This window comes from Durio zibethinus, chromosome 6, assembly GCF_047325235.1.
Source record: "Durio zibethinus cultivar Kanyao isolate XHJ-2024 chromosome 6, ASM4732523v1, whole genome shotgun sequence".
In the NCBI taxonomy this organism is placed as follows: domain Eukaryota; kingdom Viridiplantae; phylum Streptophyta; class Magnoliopsida; order Malvales; family Malvaceae; genus Durio; species Durio zibethinus.
In genome coordinates, this window is record NC_143167.1 from 12,446,021 (window position 1) to 12,472,722 (window position 26,702).

Consider the following 26,702-nt stretch of genomic DNA (forward strand, 5'->3'; position numbering starts at 1 on the left):
ACCCCTTCTTCTTGGTTATTTTTGGCAAGCACATTTTGAGCTATCTCTTTAGGTAGAATGCTTTCTATTAGTGCTCTCTCTTCTTGTGGTAGCATTTACCCTTTTTCAAGAAATCCCTCAATGTATTCTTTTAGATTTTTCTTATAGTCCATCTCATCATTTCTTTTTTAGGGTCTTCTTCATAGGTTTCAATAGCTTCAAAAGCTTCAAATGCCATAAGGTTGACAACCTCAAAGATTTCTTTACCAAGTCTTCAAAGCTCTTCATTTTCTAAAATGTCCTCGCTTTCAATAAAATCTATTTTAGGTCATCTTACAAAGTTAGGTAGGTTAACAATTATGGGTTCATCATCTTCTTCATCAAAATCGTCCATCCTAACATCCCCTAAAGAATATACTATATTAGATCCCTCATTGCCTTGTCTTTTTTGGTTGGTTATAGTGTAACTAAGCATGATACCTACTAGGCGATTTGTTATGGCTTGACAAGTTGACCTATTTGATTTTCTAGGTTTTTGATGGATGCAGCTTAGATTTGACTATTGGCATTGTTAGCTTGCATCAACTGGGTCAACATGTCTTCAATAGTAGGTTTCTTTTCTCATGATGGGTTATAATTTAGTGGATTAGTGTGAGTTTTTGGTTTGGTTGTTGGTGGCTTAATGGCTTAGTTAATTCCAAGAAAAGTTTGGGTGGTTTCGCCACTATGATTATAGGTATTGTTATAGAGATTATTGCTTAATTTGTTTAGTTGGATGTAATGGATAGATTCTACCCTATATTGGCATCTTTATAAGGAATAAAGTCCTTCACATATGTCACAAGATACAATGGGATTTTGTATGGCATTCACAGGGTTGGCATGTGTTTGGGTTCCTAGGGCTTCAATCTTTTTTGTAAGAGAAGTGAATTGAGAGTCCATGAAAGTAATAGCATTAACTTCAAATAAACCAGTAGATTTTTACTAACATTGCTTTCCATGCCCCATTGGTAATTATTGGTAGCCTTCTATTCTATTAGCTCATTAGCCTCATTAGGAGTCTTGCTCAATATAGCCCTTCCAGTAGCTAAATCTAAAGTGATTGTCATAGGTGGTGTGAGATCATTCTAAAAGATCTAAATTTAAAGCCATTTGGGTAAACCATGATGTGGGCATTTTCTAAGCAATTCTTTAAATCTCTTTCATCCATTATATAAAGTTTCACTGTCAGCCTACATAAAAGTTATAATCTCATTCCTTAGTTTTGTAGTTTTTGCTGGTAGGAAAAATTTTGCCAAAAATCTTTTAATTAGATCATCTTATGTTGTAATTGATCTTGATAGTAAAGAAGACAATCAAATTTTCACTGTGTCCTTAAGAGAAAAAAGAAATAATCTTACTTTAACAGCCTCATCAAAAACATTATTTAACAAAAAGTATCACAAAGTTCAAGAAAATTATAAAAATGGAGATTTGGATAATCGCTGGGTATTCCTCCAAATTGCACAGAAGTTTAGACCATTTGTATAATTGAAGGCTTTATTTTAAAGCTATAGACCTGAATAGCCTATGGATGGATGGCTGAAAACCATATGTATTGGGAACTACATAGTCCCACAAAGTTCTTTACCCCTCATTATTTGTATTAGCCATAAGCGTAGGCACTGGTGGTGTTGATTGCTCTTTTCTTTTTTTTCTAAAGGTTCTCTCTATCTCTTGAGCCAACTGGAGCTAAATCAACACTTTTGGATCTGTGCATGCAAACAAGAAAAGATTAAAGAAAAGCAAAAGAAAAATAAACAAAAAGAAAAATGTTTAGATTATAGAAGCTTAGGAATTCTTTATTGATATTGCAAACACCGCTATAATTCTAAGCAATTGTATTAAAAACTTAATTGCTTCTTTTTATATAAAGCCAGCAAGTGTACAGATCAATTAATAAAATGGAGTATTCCAAATATCACCTCTTCAAGGATTATAAAATGTAATGTTAGGCTAATCACAATTACCAATGGCGAAAGGCTAAGATATTATATCTAAACAAATGAATATTTAGGGTTTTGGTGTTGCAGGTTTTAAGTAAAGATTAAAGGTGATGTGTATGAAGGTTTTAAACTCACCAACTATCATTTGGGAAGTAAAAATTAATGCCAACAACTAATCCTAAAGCCAAGAATTAAAATATTGTAAAGTAAAGAAATAAAAGATTGTAAACAAGAATGCCAAATTACTTTTAAAGAAATAAAGATTGCACGAAAGATATTAAAAAACATGAAAAATATAGTGTAGTCAAATCTTGCAAAGAAAACAAAAAAACTTAAATCAATCTTGGAAAATGATGCTTAAAAAAATTAAAGAAAACAAGAAGCAAGATTTGCAAACTTTAAAAATAAGAAAATAGTTCTTTGAATGAAATACTTCTTGATTGAAAAAATTTAAAGAACAAAAACTTGGCAATTGGCAAGTCTGTCACCTAAGCCAATACCTTAATTAAATGAAATAAAGAACTTAAATAAACTTAGAAACTAAAAGAAAGAAGAGAAGTGAGGAGAAAGATGATGAAACAAGTGAATGGCCTTGCCTATTAATAGGCATAGGTTCAACCAAGGGCTATAGACTACACAAGTGTTTAATTTCAATTCAAATAAAATTGGATGAGCTTTATCTTGGGCTTTTAAGCTTCATGGCCAAATAAGCCTTTTCATGCTTGATTGTTCTTGGTTGAATGGAGCCTTGGTGGATTAATCTTGGCCCTTGCTTGCATCTTGATCAAATCTTGGATAATCTCCTCCATTAGATTTAGCTAAAGCTTAGAATTTTAAGAGTAATTGGATTTTATCCAATTCTTGAATTTTGATGGATAAAATCCTACTCCTAGTGAAGTTCTTCAGGGTTAAATAAAAACCTTTATGGTAAGCTTTAACTTCATTTTGGCCGAATGTGGTAGAGCTTGTAGAGTCATTGTACAGTGCATTCTCTTCATGGCTAAACAAAGAAAGCATGATTGTATTGAAGTTTCATCTTGGCTGAATGGATTAGGATCTAAGTGGACTTGTGCATGCTTAAATATGGATCAATATGGGTGGCATAGAGCTTGCATGGTTGGGTTGAATGTGATCTTTGCATGATTGCATGCATGGCTTGGTTGAAAAAAAGTCTTGAGCTTGAAAAACCTAAAGCCATGAAAATAGCATGAAAAGCATCAAAAATCATCCAAAACTTTAAATTTTAGCACCATTTTAACATTTAAAATCTCTATATATTTTAAGGCTATCAAGAATCAAGGAAATCAAGAAACTAAAGGAAAATAGCCAAGGTAAGAAGAACAGCCAAACCGAAGAGAAAAAGAAATGCTTTCTTAAGAGCCATATCGAGCTCTAAAGCTCATCAACTGTAAATATCTTTTGAGAAATTATTTGAAGATTTTTTTATGCCACACTCTCGAGTTGGCACATATGTTATTTAAATCAAGCTCTAAGCTGGTCTCATAAATACAAATAAATTATAATTTTTGTCTAACTTACCTCCATATAAATACATTATTCTACTAATGAATCAAATTCTAACATATATGTTGTGATCCATCCTTCTTCCAGGAGATAGTCTTGACCTAATAGAAAAAAAAAATCATCAATCAAAGGTTTGAAATTAATGTTAGCTGACCAAAACTAATAGAAGACCTTATACTAGTGCCATTCTTTGAAAATAACACTAATAAATGCATGCAAATAAGGGCTAAGCTTGCCATAAAGAACAACTAGTACAACTACTAATGAATAATGTTGACCTATTTATTAGATATGTCAGGGATTGATCCTATGATAATGGTATATTGGTTGCATACTGACCCGAACATGAAACCAATTTGGTAGAAAAAATGAGTTCTGCTCTTTGAAGGCAAAAGGTAATAAAAAAATAAGCTAGCAAATTATTAAAACTTGGCTTCATTAGGGAAGCATACAACCCTGAATGGATTGCTAATGTCGTAATGGTGAAGAAGCATAATGAAAAATGAAAAATGTGCATTGACTTCACCAACCTCAACAAATTCTACCTAAAGCATAGCCTCCCTTTGTCGAGCATAAATCAACTTGTAGATGATAGAACTAAACATGGTTGGCTCAACTTTATGGATGTATGTTCTGACTATAATCAGATTAAGATGTTGAATGAAGACAAAGACAATACAGCCTTTGTGACAAAGAAAAGCTTGTACTGTTATAAAGTGATGTTGTTTGGCTTGAAAAATACAAGATAGACTTATCAAAGATTAGTCAACAAAGTTTTTAAGGATTTGATCGATCGTAATATTGAAGTATATGTTGACAACATGATTGTAAAAAGTAAGAGCTCGATCGAACACTTCAAAGATCTAGAGAAGGCCTTTTTCACACTCAGAAAGTATAATATGAGGCTAAATTCGAGCAAGTATAACTTTGGTGTCACATCAAGCAAGTTTTTTAGTTACATGATCAATCAAAAAGGGATAGAGGTGAATCTTGAGAAAGTTCAAACTATTTTAGATATAAAGGCAATGACCTTAGTAAAAGAAGTACAAAGATTGATGAGAAGAATTACCACTCTGAGCAAATTCACATTAAAGTTGATAGAATGGTGCTTGCTATTTTTCAAAATCCTCAAAAATATCTTAGACTTTAAATGGATACCTCAGTGTCAAAATTTTTTTGAAGAGTTTAAACAATTTCTTTCTTCTTTCTTAATATTATCGAAGCTCAAGCCTGACAAGGTGTTATACCTTTACATTACTACTATTGACCAAACCATCCGCTTAATCCTAGTTTGCGAAGAAAAAGAAAAGTAGAGTTACTATACTTTGTGAATGGGTATTGACTAGGTTAAAGCTTAATTACTTAAAGATAGAAAAATTGGCCTATGCTATTCTCACTTCGGCCAGAAAAGCTCAAACTGCACTTCTAGTCCTATGTAGTTAATGTCTTGATGATCAACCATTCAATTGAATCTTACAAAAACCTGAATTATCAAGCAGATTAATTAAGTAGATGGTTGAACTCAAAGAATTTGACCATACATACTAACCAAGTCAGCTTTAAAGTCGTCGGTGCTAGCTAACTTTGCTGTTGAATGCACCTCGATCCGAATAGAAAAATAGCTCAATAAGGTTGATAAATGGCAAAAAAGGAGACTTGAAAACTTTTTACAGATAGATCAACTACAAATAAAAAAAAATGGGGTGGCTTGACCCTAATCAAAATGCAATTCAATATCCTTTAAAGTTTGGGTTCAAGGCCTTAAATAACAAAGCAAAATATGAAACATTAATTACTGGTTAAAATCTAATAGCCAACTTAAATGTAAAGAGCCTACTAGTTTATAGTGATTCATAGTTGGTGATCAGGCAAGTCAATGGAGAAGTGGGGGCTCAAGAATAAGGGATAAAAAGTACCTAGACAAGGCGTTAGCACACTTAGCACTGTTCTCAAAGGCCGAGGTGAAAAAAATGCCAAGGTTAAAGAATACTTTGGCTGATTCATTATCTAAGCAAGTATTCAAAATTATAACAAATAGTTTAGCACATGTCCTAATAGAAAAGTTGATGGAGATAAGTATGAACGAGAACAAGTCGACCAAATTAAGTAAAAAGATTCATAGATATCTCTAATAAGAGCTTATTTGATGACCAAAAAGTTACCTGATGGCAAAATTCATGCCAAGGTCCTAATGACAAAGGTTTCTCGGTATACCATTATCAATGAAAAATTATATAGAAGATCATTCAATTTACCCTATATAAGATGTGTGAATGAAAAATGACAAACTATGTGCTTAGAGAAATTCATGAAAGAAAATGTGGAAACCATTTTGGACCTTAATCATTGGCATATAAGGTCATAAAATAAAGATGCTATTGATCGACCATCAGAAATGGCTTGATCGACCTAGTGAAAAAATTTGATAAGTGCTAAAGATTTGTTTATATGCAATATCTCCACTCGATCAAGCTGACTCCCATAATAAGCCCATGACTTTACATGTAATAAGGGATAGATGTATTCGGGCCATTCACCCTGGTTATTGGACAAAGGAGATTTGTGCTAACAGCCATTGACTATTTCACCAAATGGCTTAAGGTCGAGGCACTAGCTACTACAACAGAGTTTTAGGTTAAGAAATTTATCTAGAAGAACATCATTTGTCAATTTGGCTTATCTTAATCCAAAATAACAAATAATAAAAGACATTTTCAAAACTCAAAGTTTAAGGAATGGTGTTCCAATCTCAGTATTGACCTAAGGTTCATCTCTATAGCCCATATATAATCTAATCGATAGGTCAAGGTAGCAAACAAAACTACACTTGAAGTTTTTAAGAAGAGACTAGATGAAGCCAAGTGAAAATGGGTCGATAAGTTTCTAGGTGTGTTATGGGCTCTAGGACAACCATAAAAGTCTCTACAAAAAAAGCCCTTTTCAATTTGACTTTTAGAATTAAAGCTGTGTACCAGTTAAGATTGGTCTCCCTAGCTTCTGAGTCAAGCTCAATTTTGAAGAAAGGAATGAGGAAACCTTAAAAGCCAATCTAGATTTGACTGAGGAGCAAAGAGATGTTGCTTTGACAAGGATAGCAACATATTAACTAAAAGTCTCTAATTATTATAAAAGAAGGATCCAACAAAAAGCATAAAAAGGGGTGACCTGATATTAAAAAAAGTGTAAGCTTTTAGGGCCGATGACCAAGTAGAAAAGTTGGCCATGAATTGGAAGGGTCCCTACATTGTAAACTGCAAGAACTGAGTGAAAATCCCATTATTAGGACAAAATTTGGATACTTTAAAATTTTATTATTAGTAAAGGCTCTTGAGTCAAGCAAGTTTTGTAACCTTACTTTTACTACCTAGCCCTGAACTGAATAAAAAGCTTGAAATTTGGATATATTTTATCCTTTTAATTATTTATATTAAGTCTAAAGTGACAATTACATTAACATTTAAATGTTTGATGTTTGAGCTCAAATAATAATAAGTTTAAAGGCTGATATAAGATTTGGCACAAATTATAAGTGAAGATTCTCATGTTCTAAGGCATTTGAGCTAATACTTAATCATCAATTAATAATGTTGAGCTTATACTTAGAAAAGTTTTTAAAACTCTAAAGTGTCCCATCATAACTAGTAAAATTCTTAATAATCAATCTTAGAGTTTGAATAAATTTCCCAAATTATTTGGAATTCAAGTCTGAGAAAAGATTCATCATTGAGCTAACATTTTGAAATTATTTGAAATTATTTGAAGTTGCTTTTAGTTATTTACCTCTTTCTTAATTCCAATTATTGAGTTAAAACTTAGGAAAATTTTTTGTTACAAAGTACATGTTACTAAGCTAATTTAAGCTAATAGTACATAAAGAAAAGCCAAGCTAAGAGATTGCAAAAAACCAAATCTTCTTTCATTAATAAATATTATATGTACAAGGTTAGGTCAAAAAATTACAAAAATAAAAATAAAAAAAAGCTACCCTAAACCCTTTCCTCGAGTTGTTCCTTTAAAGCTAGTTTTTGGGGCTCACCAGCTTGGGCTTCACCTAAGGTTCCCCATCCTGCTCAGCTTTAACATTAAAAGCAGCATACAAAGTAGCCTCAATTTTCAAGTCTTCCACATCTTGGACTTCTTTTATTGGTGTTGCAACCTATTGGGACCTTAAATTGTTTATGCTATTGATGATAAGTCCATATTAGTATAAAAAAATTTCACCTCCTTCAAAGCTAAGTTGAAAGAACTGAAAACCTGGTCCTTAGCAAAGTCAGTCTTAAGAAAGTTCTCAATAGCTTGTTTCTTGGTCTGTTTCACAGTAATAAGCTTACTTTTCAACCTCTCCACTTCGACCAACTTCTTGCTCAACTTGAAGTTGAATTATTACTAAAGGGACTCAGCTATGACTTTTTGCACTGACATGTCCTCAAGCCTTTGACTCAAGTCTTTAGTCTTTTTGCCAAGTTTTTCATTAGTCTTCTTGAACTCAACGTTAGAGACATTAACCTTTTTCATCGCTTTAGTGAACGAATTAAGGTCATGAGCATAGGTTTCAATGTCTTACTTGATTTCATAGTAGTGAACGAGAGTTCGATAGCAATGCATTAGGCCTTATCTATTTTTTAAGAAATAAAGGTTGAGAGTCGATCAAAACCTATAAACAAAAACCAAAGCTTAGTTATAACCAAATAAAACAATAATAGTTTATAAATTGAATTAAACTCATAGAAAGATAAACCTTTTTTTTGTGCATGGTGACCCATATGATCTTCTTTACCTCATAGGCATTTTTTGAGGAGTCAAACTCTACATTGATTAAGACCCTCTTTGGTGAGGGCTAGAGTTCAACTACAAGCTCATAGAAAAAGACTCTACCCTTAGCTTTTTTTTAGGCCTCTGAGCCACACTCTTCTACTTCAGTTTCTAGAATGCCACTAGGCTTTTGCCATCGACCTCACCTTGTTGAAGAAGTAGTGGGTCAACTATTTATATTCTCTTAAAACGGCATCGAACTAAAAAGGGGCCTTACCCTATCCTCTCCCTCTATGAGGTTGTATGAAGTAAGAAATATCAAAACTGCTTGCACCTCGACCTACTATGTTGCAAAACCAAACCAAACCAAAAGTTAGTAATAAAATTAACAAAAGCAAACTAACAAAATTAACAAAAGCAAACTTAGTATAAAAAGTTAGTAAACACCTGCCTAGTACTTGACCTCCTTAATAACATTAAGAGAAGTCAGCTTATAAGCATTAATTACTAACTTTCCTCTTTTGAAAAAGTCATTTATTGTATCCCAAGCACTGAGCTCATCTGTGGTTAAGGGGCCGATCTCAACTTCTTAAAAAATGCCCTAGCCATTATTAATTTCCTAAACTCTCTTAACTTTTTTTATACAAAGGAAGAAGACCTTCTAGGTCTTTATTACGCTTGCGTAGTTGGTAAAAATCCTCTTCAAAGGTTAAGCTATCATAGTTCATTAGTTTTTATCATGAAGATACTTGGTCACCTCAAACAATTTCTCAAAAAAAAGATAAAAAGAAGAAAACCTAATTCTTTACAAAGCATAATGAATCTTACTATATACCTAAAAGAATTTGGGGCAAGTTAAGTGATAATTAAATTGTAAGATAAAAAAAGCTTTTATAATAAAAAAATGCAAAAGATATCTGAGACCGGCCACTACAGAGTCCTAATATACCCAAACCTTCTTAGACTCTAAAAAAGTGGTGACCTTATCATTTGAGGTCGATATCATGATACTATACCCCTTCCTAGGGAAAATCAAATTTGATTTTCACCATAAAGATGTGATGCATAAGTAGGGGTAGTCTTTGAGATTGACTTTGCCTTTTGAGCTCCTCATCACCTCATTAGAGGTTATACCTTAATGGCAGGGGGTAAAAAAAGGTAAAGTCTTCATCGTTATCATCGTCGATAACCTCTACTTCCCTTTCACCTTCATTTCCTCATCATTTACTCAGTTTCAAAAGCTTAATCGCCAAGCTGCTCGACTTCTGAAAAACGAATAGGCCCTTGAGCTTGAATAGTGTTGAGACCTTTACTAGGTTAGAGGAAAAAAAGTTGAAAAAGAGTTAGAAGACATCTTGGATTCAAAGTTTGAATTATTGGTAGGTTGGTAAAAAAAAAAAGTAATAAGGATTTGGATTACTTGGAGAGCGAGAAAAGGAAGTAGAAAGAAGGCTAAATGAAGAAGTTGAACTGACCATAGTTATTTGGACTAAAAGGTTTTAAAGGTTACAATTAATTACTGCCAAAAGCACATCCATCCCATGATAAACACTTTACCCCATTATTTTTGGATCGTAACAGACATTGGATTTAAGTAGTAGGTAGCTCAGCGATAGTTCCTTCTTACAATAATACAGAAGACTTAATCATTCGAAACCTCCCTTTATTTCAACCTTAAAGTTGTTAGACATGCTAGAATAAGAAACATAATGAAAAAGAAAAAAAAAACATATCGAAGAGTTTAAGAAGAAAAGGTTGAAAAGAAAAAGGGTAGAAGATTTTAAGGTTGGTAAAATTGGTCGGCTTAGGAGCTTAGAAGTTTGGGTAGTGAGAAAATGAGACCCCAAAGGTCTCCTCATATAGCTAAATCTCAAATCAGATAAACACTCAAGATTAAGTCATGTCACCATAATGGTTACTAAGGATAACTCTTCACATTCTCCGCCATAATTCAAAAAATCAACTGCTAAGCAGAGGTATTGTGATAATTTTGATCGAGCTATGTTAGGCCTAGTTGAATTCTTAGATCTCACTTCAGCTCAACCACCTCAATAACCTACAAATTAGTGCCCCAAAATGTTCACTTATCGTGCCTTGAATGGACAATCAACCTCCAGCTTAACTCGAGACTACGAGGTTAGCCCTAATCCCTTAGGTTGACCGCAAGTAGCCTAGGCCTAAAACTCCCCAACACATGTATAAATAACCTTATCCAAGTATCTCTAATCCATCTTGAACTCTTAAATTTTTAAGCATTTATTCCAATCTTTTATCTTGCCCTTTCTTAGATTGATCTCTGACTTGTGTATCAAAGTACAAATATCGGGATCACCCCCAATCTTTATCGATAATCACTCTTTTTCTCTCTCTTATGTTTTCAAAATTTTGCCCTCCTCAGATAACTTGGCATAAAGGTCATTGAAGATTACAACTTTAATCACAAATTTAATTGTTTATAAATCTTAAGGTTTCAATTCCACAATTATGCATTAATCACAATGCATTTTGTTCATTAACTTATAGTACCTTAGCATCAACAAATTCCAAAAGCATTGCAATTGCATTTGAAATGCATGAGAATTGCTTATAAGAAAAGGGTGCACCTCGTCTCTTGTTATTTTCACTCATGTTCTAGTTGCTCTTGTGCCCATCAGTTTTTTGTATACAGGTTTGATTGTTAGGAAAAAGAAGAAGATCAAGAAAACTTTTGATGCAAATGATTTATACATGCAGAGACTTGGTATAAAACAGTAAAATATTTGCACCTATGGGATGCTTCCTTTATTGACTTTGTTTTGATCTCAAGTCCTACGGGGCATGCTTGGCTTGCCATTTCTTAATCGAACCAAGGACTTATTCTAAAAAGGCAACTAGAGTTTGGGACCTGGATTGCCGACTAGATAAGACTTATTAGGGTTAAGAAAATAAAACCGTGAAAATAAGGGTAAAATAGCACTAATAATCTCCTACTTAAATACTATTTAAATTTGTTTACTTTTTAATAAATATTTTTTACTCTGACAGTTGACTCAAATAATTTCTGGTCCAATAGCCCATTTTCTAATTCCCCCCTACTCCTACCAAGCCTTTTTGGTTTGGTAACTAAAAATGTAGTTTCCAGACGACTGCTTAATTACTATATAAATAAGCTTTAAGTGTAGAAAACAGGAAAAGCCTGCTTATACTCCATTTTACAGAGCGTATTGAAATTTAGTTTCCCATGGCTAGAGTTTGTCTAACCCTAGCCTTCCAATTCATCTTTTGCTTTTTCATTATTTTTGCTACAGCGGATGATGAGAGCTTTGTGAGAACCGTGGACAGGAAGCTTTTGGGGCTGAAGAAGGAAAAGCTTAGCCACTTCAAGCTGTATTGGCATGACATTCTTGGAGGGCGCAACCCAACAGCAGTCCCAGTAGTTCCACCGTCAAGCAATTCATCAACAGCTTTTGGAATGATCAGTGTAATCGACGACCCCTTAACCCTGGGACCTCAATTAAGCTCAAAAATGGTGGGCAGGGCACAAGGGTTTTACGCCTCAGCATCCCAGCAAGAAGTTGGGTTGTTAATGGCCATGAATTTTGCTTTCATGGAAGGAAAATACAATGGAAGTACCATAACAGTACTAGGGAGGAACACTGTGTTTTCAAAAATGAGGGAGATGCCAGTGATTGGAGGAAGTGGGCTTTTCAGGTTTGCTAGAGGCTATGTTCAAGCCAGAACTCACAGGTTTGATCCTACCACTGGGGATGCAGTTGTTGAGTATAATTGTTATGTAATGCATTATTGATGCTTTTTCTGGAACTCTTTTGCTTGTTTTTCCCTTCAAGTTTAGGCGTTTTTTGGTTGGATTAAATCGTGTTTTCCATTTCTGATCTAATAATCTCTTTCTTAGTTGGTGTGGTTTGTTCGTACTTATTAAGTTATTATTATTAATAAAATATATTTAGCTGTACGTGATTTACAAATTTTTAGATTTTTGTAGGATTTTATATTTTTGGAATAAGACACATCACTAATTTATGATTTAAATTAGCATCAAATCTCGTATAAATTTATACATACCAATTTTCAGATGTGGGAAATTTACCCAATACAAAACGTTGGACTTCACTTTAGGTGAGACTTATCCGAGACGTCCACACGTGAGACGTCTATGAGTTAAGCACTCGCACAACACCTAAAATCAAAATATGTTTTTTTAAAGACAATATTTTATCATTAATTTAAAATCGGTAATTTCAATTAATGCAAAACTCCGTACAAACAATACTCACTCCTCAAACTTCCCGACGTGTGAAGTTTGGACTTTGAACTTTGAATGGTAGTAATAGCTAATCGGTACAGCTGCCTAAATTTTACAGGTACTTTCATTACGTTTTCTATTTCATTTTAATGACTCAAGAATGTTGAATGTTGAATGTTGAATGATGACTTTGTAAGGATCCAGCAAATAAATACAAAGAACCTGCTAGACTTTATGTTCTTTCACCACCCACCAAACCTTTATTTTAGTGCAATATGATGGATTGACCTTGAACTTCAAAATGTCTCAATATTTTTTCTTTTGCTAAAGACAGCTTGAGATTTAAAAACAAGAATACTATAAATTAGATTTGGATCCTATCTACAATATATATTATATAATTTTTATTTTATTATAGTGATAATTATAATTACATATTATATTTATATATAGAAAAATTATTAAATAATTTAATTAATTAATTAATTAATTAAAAATATAACTTAACAAATTTAATATAAAATTAAATCAAACCTATATACAATTACTTTTGAACATATATCCTTAAGAATTTAAGACTTTCAAACTTGTTACTGAATCAATGTCTCACTAACATAAGCTTTATACGGTGTAACCGTGTAGGCATGCACGAGTTTTGCTTGACAAGTACATAAGTAGCCTTGATAATAAAACTTTTACTAAACCGAATTTAAAATTCAATTTCTTGGATTTCGATATTTATCTTTGGGCTTCGTGATTGATTTTTGGATTACTCGATTGGACTTCACAATGGTTATTTTGGATTGTCCACTTTTGTGATTGGGCTTGGAGCCTAACATGTAAAAAAACCCTTGTACTATTTGGTTTTTCAGTTATTTTATTTTTTCTATTCTTTTTTTTTATTTTTTTAGTTTTATTTATTTTTTTAAGTCAAAAATAAAAGAAGAAAAAAATGGAAACACAAAAAATTAGAAAATTTTGAAATAATGAAAATCACATCAAAATTGTTTGTGTAAAGCTAAACTTGAAGCAGCAAAACCCTGAAATCACAAACAAAAAAGAAAAATAACTGTTAGGAATAAAGACTACGGACATTCTCAGTGTTTATGTTCTGAAGCTCAAGTCAGATATCGGCTAAAAAGGAAAATCAAAAGGAAAATGGAGAAAGCATGAGAATATAAGGTTTTTAGATAAATTGAATGATACCTGGATATTTTTATTTATAATTAAAAGGTGAAGGTTTTTGGTTAGCTTAAGCTACCTGGGGTCAGTCTCACAGTCAAGAATGACTTGTAAAGCCGAGCTGCCCTAGATAATGATCGTTCACTCAAAGGATGAAAAGTCAACGTTGAAGGAGGCCCATTGGATGGATTGATGAAATGGTTGAGTTGATTTGGTACCATGACTTCAAATTGATCCAAAAGTTCAAAATATTCCTAATTGTCTATTGACAGCCTATAGTAAGGGAAGATGACCAAAATGCTCTTTGAACTGAAAATATCCCTAACATTCTATCCCCCTACCAAGTAGTCAAATATCAAACTGACAAATCGTGGATTGAGTTGAACTGATGATGCACTGAAAGCCATGATTACACCTTAGGAAGGGTAAATTAACAAAATACCTATAGTAGTATTTTCGTAATTTGACTTTTTCGAATAAGTTTTTTACGAAAAACTTCAGATCATCTTTTGATATTATTTCATGAATTTTAGTGTATTAAAAAACTTGATCGCAGCTTGAAATGACTGAAATTATCAAAATATCCTTTAAGGATATTTTCATAATTCGACCTTTTCAAGGTCAATTTTTCGTAAAAAGTTTTAGATCATGTTTTGATATTATTTTATAATTTTTAATATATTGACAACCTTGATCATACCTCAAAGGGTTAAAATTACCAAAATACTCTTTATGGGTATTTTCATAATTTGACATTTTCAAGATCAGTTTTTCACGAAAAGCTCCAATTCATTATTAGATATTATTTTATAATTTGTGGTGCATTAAAATCACAAAAACAAAGATGGGATCATAGGTCTTTAAGAAAATTATGCAAAAGGGCTAAAAATACTAATCTGGCAAAATAGGTTTTTCCCTTCAAAATAGTGGCACTAAAGGTCTAATTTTGTATAGTATCTATTCTAAGCCATTAATCTTTCAAGGCTTTAAATCTTAGGGTAAAAAATGGTTGCTTGATAATTAGACTTGAACAAAAAAAGAATGATTATGCTAGCCTTCAAATAGAGAATTGATCAAAGGGTTGAGAGACATTTGCATGGCCTTTAAATTCATCATAATGAGGTAGAAATGGAAAGGAGGGCAGCAAGGAGAAAGTGGCATGAAAAGCACCAAAAAGGGAAAAAAAAAGAAAAAAAAACAAGGGAGCTTGGAAGGTATAACTTTCATGCTACTTCCTTATATTTTCATGCAAATTCCATATTCATCCATATAGTTTTCTTTTAATTTTATGATTTTTCAAGAAGAAACAACTCTTTTTATAGTTGTTCTCTTCCATATTTCCATCTTTGATTCAATAAATTCAACCAATCAAATCAATGGTATGGTTTGAAGTAAAGAGAATAAAAAATCAACCATAAATTCACCTTGAAATATCAGCCCATTCTTTTCCATAGCTTGCCCGAACGTTTCCTTAATTGCTTCTTGTGTTTTACTTGCTTAGATTGGTGTATTACGTTGTGATTGTGGTTGTATTGATGGTTATTTTTATGATAGTCTACTACCTTATGATCTATGTTGGTTGTTTGGCATGCATGAATGTTTCTGGCATTTTCCTTCTTGATAGTTTCTCACATGTTTGATGAAAATCTTTTGATAATAAAATACCTTTACAAGATAGTTTTCTAACTGTTTAATGCATGTTTTAGTTAAAGAAAATGAGGGAATCTTTGTGGATGGGCCATGGGAAGCTCTCGGGCTAGCATCCCCATTGCTTGGCTGAGACTTCCAACTTGTTTCTTGGCCAATAAGTTAACATTTCTTGCTTGCTTGTTTTTGTTTCTAATTAGATTTTCATGTTTTCTATATGTTTGATAAAACTTTCAAAGGGTATACATATTGAATGAGTGAATTTTTTAATGGGATTTAACCTTATTTTCATGTGTTTGTAAGGAATGAAAATTGTGGATACATAGTCCCACATGTTTGGTCAACACAAGGAATGCTTAAATGGCCATAAAGGTTTTTGTTTAGCCTTATCCATGGCTTGGTCGAACCTTGGTTCTTCCCATGTCCTTTGGAATTTTGATTTTCTTTTAGTAAGGTTTTTGCATGCATAGTAAGTTTATGAAGTGTTTGTGAATGTCCCTTAAGTGTTTGTGAAGTGTAGTCCCATTTCTTGCATTAAATGTTACATTTTGCATTGATACCATGTTTATTTGTTTTTATCACATGCATTATTCATGCAAACCCATTAAACCCTAAATTTAAACCCCAAACCCCAAAACCAAATCCTTAAACCCTAAACTTAAACCCATTCAGCTTGGCTCAATAAGTGGCTCAGCTTGTAACAATGGAATGTGGGTTAGCAGGTGAATTGCAATTGAATTGGGTTAAGAATATGGTAAAATGCACGGATCCCTTAAGTTGTTTAATCTTAAAACAACACTGTATAGGGAAAAATATAAAACCTAATTTTCTTTTTTTTTTCACTTTTCTTTTCCTATTTCTCTCTTTTCTCCTCAAATCCTCCTCTTTCTCTTTAAAATGATTTTTAACGCCGACTGAAAAAAAAAAAAAAACAACAAATCCTAGTTTTTGACAAATAAATGCAAAATCCAACAAAAAAGTCATCAAAAAATTCAAATTTGGCTTGAAAATGTCACTAGAGTAATTAAAAAACCCATTAGTTTTCCAAAAAAGATTGCAACAATAAAAGAAAAAAAATCCTAAATCCTTTGAACACCTTTCAAGATCAAATTTCAACTCCAAAATCAAGTCAAGATCTTCTCCAAAATATATTCATAACAAATTTAAAAATAAACTTTTCTACTAGCCAGCACCCTCACAATTTTCTGCTTTTTTTTTTTTTTTTTTTAGTTTTCTTGATTGATTGTTGTGATTGCTAATGGGATCTTTAAATAAACTTCTAATCCTAAACAAATTAGAATAAGATTTCTCAATCACCTCTTATAGCTGAATTCAATCTTGGATTTCTAGTCCAAGTCTACTTCTATCTTTTTCTCTAAATAAGCCCCAATACATTCCCTTTTTTCAATTTGAATTTCAATTAAATCATCCTAATTAAAATTTCAATCCTTCACCAAATCAATTTTCAATCTCAGATAAACTCTTTTCTTGTTTTTTTTGAAATACCATAAATCAATAAATTGACAAAATATATAATCTTAAGCTAAATCAATAGAATAAATAAAGCAAAATACTAAAATTCTAAAATTCAATTCTATACACAAATTAAATATTGGACTAAATGGGGTATCTACACAAAATATATTACTTAATGTTAGATAATGCCACGTTGGTCATAATGTCTAAAATTCTCCCACTTAGCTTAGGTGGAGTTATTCAACTTTATAATTTAATAATAAAACGTAATGTGCATAATATAAGTTAAATCTTTTCTTTAATTGGTTAAATCATAAATTATCATTGATCAAAAGCTAATAAGAATCATAATAGCTATATGACATCAGTTCTACATAATCCCTTCTATATATCATATTATTAGTTCTTTTCTCGATTAAAAAAGATTGAAGTGACTCAAAATGAGCTAGTTTCCCAAGTTCGTCAAGTTAGAGCTGATATTGAACAAATCTGGTCTGTACAACAGCAAATGGAGTAGCATTTTCCTTATTCTCCACCTCTTCATCAATGATCCATCCTAATTCTTCATATGTTTTCCCACATCTTTTTTTATGTTGTAAATTTTTCCTTAAAAACATTTGGCATTATGGTTTGTTATCAAACTTTGCTATTTGATGTTTATATTAATGAAATCTATATTTCATTTTCATTATGATATTTTCTATATCACTTTGAAATTTGGCTTGTGAAATTGGTATATTGCTTGACATTGAGATTCGTATGAACTTAAATTGTCAAATTGAGTTGGTATGGCCTTAAATTGATTGCTATCTCCTTTTGATTGCTTTCATCTTTTTTGCTATGAGAAAAAAGGGGGAAAGGAAATGGTTTGAAAATTTTCTATTTGATTGATGATTTTGATGGTATGAGAAACTTTTTATTTGATTGATGATCTTAATGGTATGAAAAATTCCCACTTAATGATATTGACATGGTTTTTGTTCTTAGTTGTTTTAAAATCTCTTAAAATTTCTTCATGCTTAAATTCAGAGGGAGCTTATTTTTCAACTGGAAAAATGTTTTTAAGCAAAATTTTCACTTGGTTTTGTCATATAAAAAATGGAGAGATTGTTAGCCTTGAATTGATTAAAAGTTTTGAATTGACAAAATAAAAATTTGCCTAACTTAAATCAGACTCTTCTAATCTTAAATTAAACATTTTTCCAACCTTCTATGTTGTCAAAATTCATTTAGAAACTAAAACAAAGCAAATTCTTGAAACAAAATGGATTAAGCCATGTTTTGGATAGAAGGGATCGATCCCCTAAGGGGAGGGATTGATCCCCTGACCAAAGGGATCGATCCATTTTTCTTTCAGTAGCTAAAGTTGTGGGAATTTATTAAGAACCAATCAATCCACTCCCTATAGGGATTGATTGGTTAAGGTTTTAAGCTTACCCGATCGATCCTTCCCTTAAATGGATCTATACATTTTTTACACAAAATGTAAACTCGATTAAAAATCCATAAAAGAGATCGATCTCCCCACATAGGGGATCAATCACCTAAGTAGGGGATCGAAAGGGATCGATTTGTTTTGTTATACAGAATGCAAAATGGGTTTGAAAATCAACAAAAGGGATCGCTCTCCCCATATAGGCGATCGATCACCCAAGCACTAGATCGATCAAGTACATTACCTGATTGATCGGGTAAGCATTTTCTCGCACAAAATTGAGCATTTCTATAATTGCCCCAATCGATCCCCTACATGAAGGGATCGATCCCCTGATGCCCAGAAAGCTCCAATGGTTATTTTTTTGTCTGATATTTTACAGGTTTGAAACATTAAATGCAAGGCAACAACTATCAACTCCTTTTTACATATAAATAAATGCTTGCACTACAAATCAAGAGCATGAAAAGCTAAGAGAACTTATTGCCTCCACCAGCCATCTTGTTCAAGCATTCAAACTAGTTCAAAAGAGAAAAAAGTGCAGAAAAGCCTTCTTGTATAAGTTTTTCTCTAAATTTTTTTTTGTCTATTTTGCTTTGTACTTTAAGCTAGCAAACACTCAACCTTAAAGAGATTCTTTAAGTTTGCATAACACTTCAAAAATTTTGTATTATGAGATTGTGAGCTTAAGGGGGAGGATAACCCTTAAGAGTTTGTGGTATTGATTGTGTAAAGCTTTAAGAAGCTAAGTTATAACTTTCAACATATAGTGAATTGAACTCCTTAGCAAGTAAGGCTAAGAAAGAGGATGTAGTGCCTAAAGAAATGACCGAACCTCTATAAATCTTGGTGTCTAATTCTCTATCTCTATCTCTTGTTTTTAAGATTGTTAGTTTACTATCATTTATTATGTTCATTTGCTTAGATAAATTGTTTTGTAGAATTTGTGCTTATTAAATATTGATTTTAGAAAGTTTTATTATCAACCAATTCACCCCCTCTTGGTTTATTTTCAAGTCTTTGAGCTAACAATTCCTAAGTTTTATTAATTTAAGGAATGTAAAATTTTTATATTTGGTATAAAGGCATGTAATATTATCTAATAAAATTTTTTACTATATTGTTCTTGACGATGCTTGAATAACACGTGACATTTGATAACACTAATATGTAAATAACACATAACACATGAATAACACTTTATTTTTGTTGAAACTAAAGAATTTTGAAAAACAATTTTTTTATATTTTCAACAAAAATAATCTTACAATCTTAATTACTATCTTAATGTTAATTATCCATATGCAGAGAAAAGATATGGATATATAATAATATTAAGTAAATTAATGCATTTTAGATTTATATATAATAATATCAAATAAAGATATTTTACATTTTATTTTAATTTTGTTATGAGTAATAACAAAGATTATGTTTTTTATCTAAAAAAAGTGGTATTTATTAAAATTCTAGAATTTTGAAAATAAAATTTCAACATTCATTATGTTTTTTATTTTAAAAATACGATTTTTGTTAAAATTCAAAAATTTTGAAAATATAATTTCAACATCTATTATATTTTTTATCTTAAAATTTTGATCTTTATTAATATTATAGAATTTTAAAAATATAGTTTTAACGTCCACTGCATTTTTTATTTTAAAAAAGTAGTCTTATTAAAACTATAATAACAAAAATCACATTTACTTTATAATTTTAGGAGATTAAAAAGAATAATATAGCCAAAAAATCACATAATCTTTTAATGTTTCTAACTGAACATGGAATGGCCATGACATCCGAGATAGTGTATCTATTTGGTAAATATTTGTAATTTAGATTTGTATTTGCATTAACGTTTGTGAATATTTGTGTTTATTTTCATATTTTAAAAAAATATTAAAAAGTTTATTTAATTTTTTTAAAGAATCGTGGGTATGAAAATTATCATACTCATTAATCTTTGTGGGGATGGGGACAAATTAAAAATTCAAAGACAAGAACGGAGATACAAACTAATTTAAATTTAGAAGATGAAGTTGAAAAATGCTTTATCGGCCTCAAATCCGTCTCGTCGATATCCTTAATTTCAAACTAACCTTGCAAACCATTATCACTCACTCACACTTTCATCTCTCTCGGCTTTACATTTTTCTTGGGTCTTGGTTGATCATGATTTATAACCCATCTTTCACTTTTTTTTTAAGTGATCAAGAATGAATTCAAAAAACTAAAAATTCAGTATTGTACTAATATATTACACAATTATTAGCTTTCACACTTAATCTTTCATTAGGTCCTTAAGGTAAAATTAATCTTGTCTTTGTTACTCATTATTTGAAATGTTTATCATTTTAAGTGTTGGACTGTTGGGAATTTGCTACTGTATTGGATTTTAATGTGATTTATTACTTGAGATGTTTATTATTTCAATTTTGATTTTTAAAAAAACAAAATTATTTGAACAGGCTAGCATTAACCGTGGCATTTTTTATTCATAGTCGTATTTGAACATAATTTAAGGTTCGAATAGTTGATCGGACCGAGCTGGACAAATATTTAAATTGTTAATGTTATGTTTGGCCCGACCCTGAACAAATCTAGCTGCTACCCAAAGGCTCAATTCTTAGGCAAACAGCCAAATAAGGTCAATAGTTAATCTAATTCTTTAACTCATCAGCTGCTCAAACCTTCAAAACCCCTCAATATGTAGAAAGCACTAGAGTCCTTAGAAACTCATCCCAACCCACCCCTTCAAAGTAGCTCCTTAAGCCATTTGCCTCAATTTTGTTCACAAAACTCTCTCCCTACAAAATTTAAAAAAGGTCTTCTTTTTTCCTCTCTTTCTCCAAGGAAAAAAAAAAGTAAGAAGAATTGGTTACAGATTAGCAAGACATGGGTTCTTTAGTAGGGCATGTTTTACCAGGTTTTGCCTTCTTTGTACTTGGTTTTTGGCATCTCTTTAATCATATCAAGCTCCATTCTGCCCACCCAAATTCCTACATGTCTTCCTCATGGTTCCCCACATCCAAATTAAAATACTTAGAGCTGTTCCTGATCATGGTAGCCTCTTCCATCTCCATATCCATGGAGCTCTTTATTGGCCCTGCAAGGCACCAACCCCTTGATCCTGATGGAACCATTCCATCAAATCATCTCCGTAACTTTGAGCACTCATCTATATCAATGACTTTTTTTATTTATGCCGCTTTTGCTATAATCCTCGATAAAATTAGCCCCAAAGCTAAGTATAGCTTAGCACTGTTTCTTGGAGCAGTAGCCTTTGCCCAACAGCTCCTTCTCTTCCACCTTCATTCAACTGATCACATGGGAGTTGAGGGTCAATATCACTTGCTTCTACAGAGTGCAATCATTGTTTCTTTAGCCACCACCCTCATGGGAATTGGGCTTCCAAAGAGCTTCATTGTCAGCTTCATAAGGTCTCTCAGTATTTTGAATCAAGGTGTGTGGCTCATAGTCACGGGATACATGCTGTGGACTCCAGAGTTGGTTTCCAAAGGCTGCTTTCTCCATGATGAAGATGGTCACCAGGTGGTTCGGTGCTCAAGCGATGAGGCACTAGACCGAGCAAAATCATTAGTCAATATTCAATTTAGCTGGGCCTTGACAGCGGTCACCATTTTTTCAATATCTCTCTATTTGTTTTTGGTTAAATTATATGGAGAAAAGGTTGAGTATTCAACATTGACAAAGGAAAAAGACCTGGAACTGGAAGAAGAATATGACGATGTTGAGTCTCAGAAGGAGAGCCCAAAAGCCTTTCGCGTACATGGACATTGAAATTAAGGTAGATTAAAAATGTCAATTCTTACTAAGTCTGGTATGGTGGAAATTAAGCTTTGCAATAATTTGGGGGCTTAATGACAGCAATATATATGTCATGTCAGGAGAGGTGTGTGTTGGTAGGTAGAAATTGGTGTGAACTTGTTCGGTTTGAATTCATGGGTTTTGGGGTTAGTGTGATTTCATTGTGATTGTATTTATACAGAAAGTTAATAAATAAAAGAAGAAGAATTTATTTATGATATCTAGAAAGCAACAAGTTAAGGAAATCATGCAACATAACAAGTGTAGGAATGCACTGAGCTCAACTGAGTTATTAATCATGAAAATTTGATACTCAAAGAATCTCTGTTTTGTTTTTTCAAAGCAATAGCTTATTACATCCTTGCACAAGGAAGAAATTAACAACCCCTATCTCTTTCTAATTTTCTCCCTCCAAGAAAGGAGGCTGATTCTGTCACCTTTCCTTCAACTTAAATTTGGTGAACTTCGTATATTTGGAATAATTTTTGTTTTTTAGTTTTCTTTTTTTTTTTGAACAACAACAGAAAACATGCTTGCTAAAGTTATTATGTTCTCAAATATGAAAATGAAAATAAAAATGTTCAAAAATATTGTTGGAAGAAAAAATTTATTGTTTTCTTTTTTCGAAGAATCAAGCTTCCATTTCTGACATTAATTATTCTTAAGTGAATAGTGTCTAAATATCAATATAATATTATTTCTATTTTTATAATAAAAATTATCAATTAAACTAATTGATTTATAAAACATAATATTAAATTGAAAATTAAATACTTCAAAATTAACATATAATTTTATATTAACAAAAAAAGTTTAAAATATATAATATTAAATATAAATTACATGAAATTATAATACTTTAATATTATCATATTATTTAATTTAAAATTTTAAAATATTAATTAATATATTAGATATAAATTTAAATAATACATATTAATATAATTTTTAATATTTTATTATTAAATTTTCAATATGATTTTAAATATATCCCAAGTAGTATTAAATTTTTTTGGCCATCAGCAGCATTAAATAGTTTAATATTGTTAAAAACGAAATTAAATAATATTATTAAATATAATTTGTAATTATATTAATTCATAAAAGTTAAATGATTTTATCAAACTAGATTCTTTTCTAAGAAGTGTGCGCTTGTTAAAGTTATAGAAGAATTTATCTTAAACTTTAAGAGTTTTAACTTATGTGTAAAATATATTTGAGATTTTACAAGAAGTTATAAATCAAAGTTTCTTCAATAAATGCTAACTTTAATAAAATAATATTTAATGAAAATTTTTTGATTTTATTTTACACTTCAATAGAAGATTACGTTAGAATGATTTTTAAAATAAGAAAAATTATTGATTAAGTAATTTGTAATCTTTATCAAAGAAAAGCTAAGTTATTAAATAGCTTAAAGTAGTTCCATAATTAAAGGAATTGATTCTAAACGTGAAAAGAATCAATAGGAGAAGACTTGTAAAAGGAGCAGTCAAATGTCGTGCACAAGTCGGCTGTCATGAACTCTAGAAATGTATAAAGTTTCGGTACAATTTTGTTTAAATATAATAAAGGGGCAGGCAGCTATTTACCTTAAGGCAACGGATTATTATAGCTGGAAATCAATCTAGTTGATTCCTTACCCTAAGGCAATCGATTGTTGGGGTTGGAAAGTCTTTTGTTTCATAATTTGATCAAGATAGTCGACTAGCATGAGTAAGGAAGTCGACTATCCTTTAGCTAGAAGTATTCTAGAATATGAGGGAAGTCAACTGGCGAATGGAGCAGTTGTCTGCCTTGTTTAACATATCATTCTGGAACTAGAAATTACGAATGGAAAGTCGACCACACCAAAAGTGGGTGGAGTCGATAATCTGATTGAAAATTGTAATTTTTTGAAAAGTAAAAAATGATTTCTTTTGAGATGAATTGTAATCATCCAAATGATCTTTTAGATGAATAATTACTCCTGTAATTATTCATAAATGTCTGTTTTTAATAAAAGAGGATAGTGTTTGGTTGAAACAACTCAATCAAAGGGTTATAATTATTAAATTCAATCTCTATTCATAGAGATGACTAGAACGCATTTGAAATGTCTTGAAAATTTAGAAATCATTCTCTTCGTCCTCCCATTTACTTTAAAATAAAAAAGCAAAGTGCAAAATTATTTCAAGTAAGGCTTTATTATATCTTAAAAGTATTTAGGTCATTTCTTTTGCATATCATAATTAGTAGAGTTGAAATAAATTAAGGAAAATGATATTTGCAACATAAAGCTATTTCCATTTTATATTGAAGGCTCTATCTTTGATTCGACACAAAATTTGGAAGGCAAGATCAAATCCGATGACCAAAAAAAAGTTTCTTCAACAACTACAAGTTTTATATTGCAAGCTTTGTATTACTACATTGATTTACAACACATTATATTATTTCATTTTCATTTTTTTAAATTTTTTTAATTATTTCAATTTTCCAATTTTTTATTTTTTATTTTTAATTAACAAAAAAAATCTCTTTGCTTTAGCTTTTTTTTAGTATAAATTTATAATTTAATTTAATAAAATTAATTGTTTGATTTTTTATAAAAAAAATCAAATACCATTAAATAAGTTTTAACATTTTATAGCATTTCCGTATTAAATTTATCAAACACTATTTGGTTTTTTTTAACAATAGTTTTGAAGTTATGGAAAAGAATAATACAGCACTTGCAATTGAAAGGTCAGATTTGAAGTTCCTACAGGCAGGAGATTACTTAGGATAAGGTATATTTGATGTAGGCCACATGCCAATGCCTGTTAAATATTTTCGTCGCTTCGTCAAGGCTGACAGAGAGTCCAAAGGGGTATGGTTACCGGGAAACATAAATGCGTTTTAATTTCTTCTACCAAAAGCAAACAAACAAGGGTTTAAAAGTTCCGTACATGACAAGGGAAAAGGAAATATGAATTAGGTGTGGAGAGCAATTTTTTTTTTTTTTTATTAATTGTCACTTTCTTTGTCAAATATGTGTGTTATACATTATGTTCATTATATCTCAAGTTAGCAGTGCATTTGATTTTGCCAATGAAACCATGACTTTTGGTGGTAAAGAAAAAAACATTTGAAACCTTGCGATTTCACATTCAAATCTCGAATTTAGTATTATATTTATATTGATTTTATTTTTTATTACTTTATTTATTTGATTAAATAATAATAATAATAATAATAATAATAATAATAATATTTTGTACTGGTAATTTCATACAAAAAATGACACTTGATTTTACATGATGATGACAGGTAGGAGAATTCTTGCTCACACTTGGAGAAACTGCCTCAATTTTGTCGTCATCAAGGAACCTTCAAACTAAGATCTGTATTCATATATGTCAATCTCAATTCTTAATGAATTATTGAGGCTTGCTTTACAAGTTTAAGCTTTATTGTTGAAAATCACTCTCAAGTTTAGGCTTGTTTTACAATACTCAAGTCTCAAGTCCAAGTCTCAAGCATACAATAAACACGCAGGCAAATACACATTCGAAATAATTGATTTATTTAAAAATATTAAAAGAGTTAAATAACATTAAACTAATCTCCCCTTATAATTTTTCAAGAACTAAATCATTTACTTAAAATATTAATTAGATTAACAAATTTATAAATTTAATTTTTTTAGATAATTTATAAATTTAATTAAATCAATATTAGCAATTCATCTATAACTTTATATTAAAAGAATCCTTGAAGATTTAGATAGTTGACGGCTATATGATATTATAAGATGATCATTTTGTTTCAAAAAAGTTTTAAATATGAGTTTTGAGATGAGGTTTTGAGAAGTTGATCCTTTTGAGGAGAATCGGTGGGACGAGGATTTAAGTCCAAAACTTCTAAAAAATGGATTGGCTCAATTACGAATAATGTATTAATTTTTTTATATTTACTATTTGTACTTAAAAATTTTGTAGTTTTGTAGTAAATGTACCCAAAATTTTGGATTAAATTCAAAAAAAAAATTAAATATTTACTAATATAATTTCTTTTGCTTATTTAATTTTTTTGCATGAAATAAATTTCTCAATAAAATTTATGAATAAAGGGTAAGAATAAAAAATTAAATATAATAATTTATTAAATAATTAAATGATAAAAACTTATTAAGAAAGCTCTTTTTCGTTAAAAGAATTTGATAACACAAACATTAATATATTTTTATACCATAACTAAAAATACATGTTAAGCTATATAATAAAATATAAATCTTTTTTAAAATGAATATAAATTAAATTTTCAAATATGTTTGTATTATGTAATTTATAAATACATAATTTTGCTATATTTAATTTCCATAATTGATAAAATATTATTTATATGAATATATATACATATATTAAAATTAATATACAAAAAATAAAATTTATTTAAATGAATAATTCTTATTTAATATTTTTAAACTTTTAAATTATATTTTAAAATTACTTGAATAAAAATTTATAAATATGTAAAGAAAATCACTCGGTGAAATGAGGCTACTAATCTAGTGTACAATAAAACACCGTTAATATTTTTACTTAATTGCTATTAGATAAGGCTTTGGTTAATAGATGCATATAAGTATTGATTAAATTAAAACACTCTCTTAAGTCTTTCTTATTAT

The 26,702-nt window shown here is 30.7% G+C and overlaps 1 non-coding gene and 2 pseudogenes across 1 annotated transcript; all 3 read left to right on the plus strand.

Moving 5' to 3' along the window:
• Positions 1 to 1,137: 1,137 nt before the first annotated feature.
• LOC149518430 (small nucleolar RNA R71) lies at positions 1,138 to 1,244 on the plus strand. The gene has a single exon (XR_016343389.1). It is a non-coding gene; the product is annotated as a small nucleolar RNA R71 (small nucleolar RNA).
• Positions 1,245 to 11,346: 10,102 nt separating this feature from the next.
• On the plus strand, positions 11,347 to 12,192 carry LOC111285734 (dirigent protein 22 pseudogene; annotated as a pseudogene).
• Positions 12,193 to 20,887: 8,695 nt separating this feature from the next.
• On the plus strand, positions 20,888 to 22,271 carry LOC111285725 (uncharacterized; annotated as a pseudogene).
• The last annotated feature ends 4,431 nt before the right edge of the window (positions 22,272 to 26,702 follow it).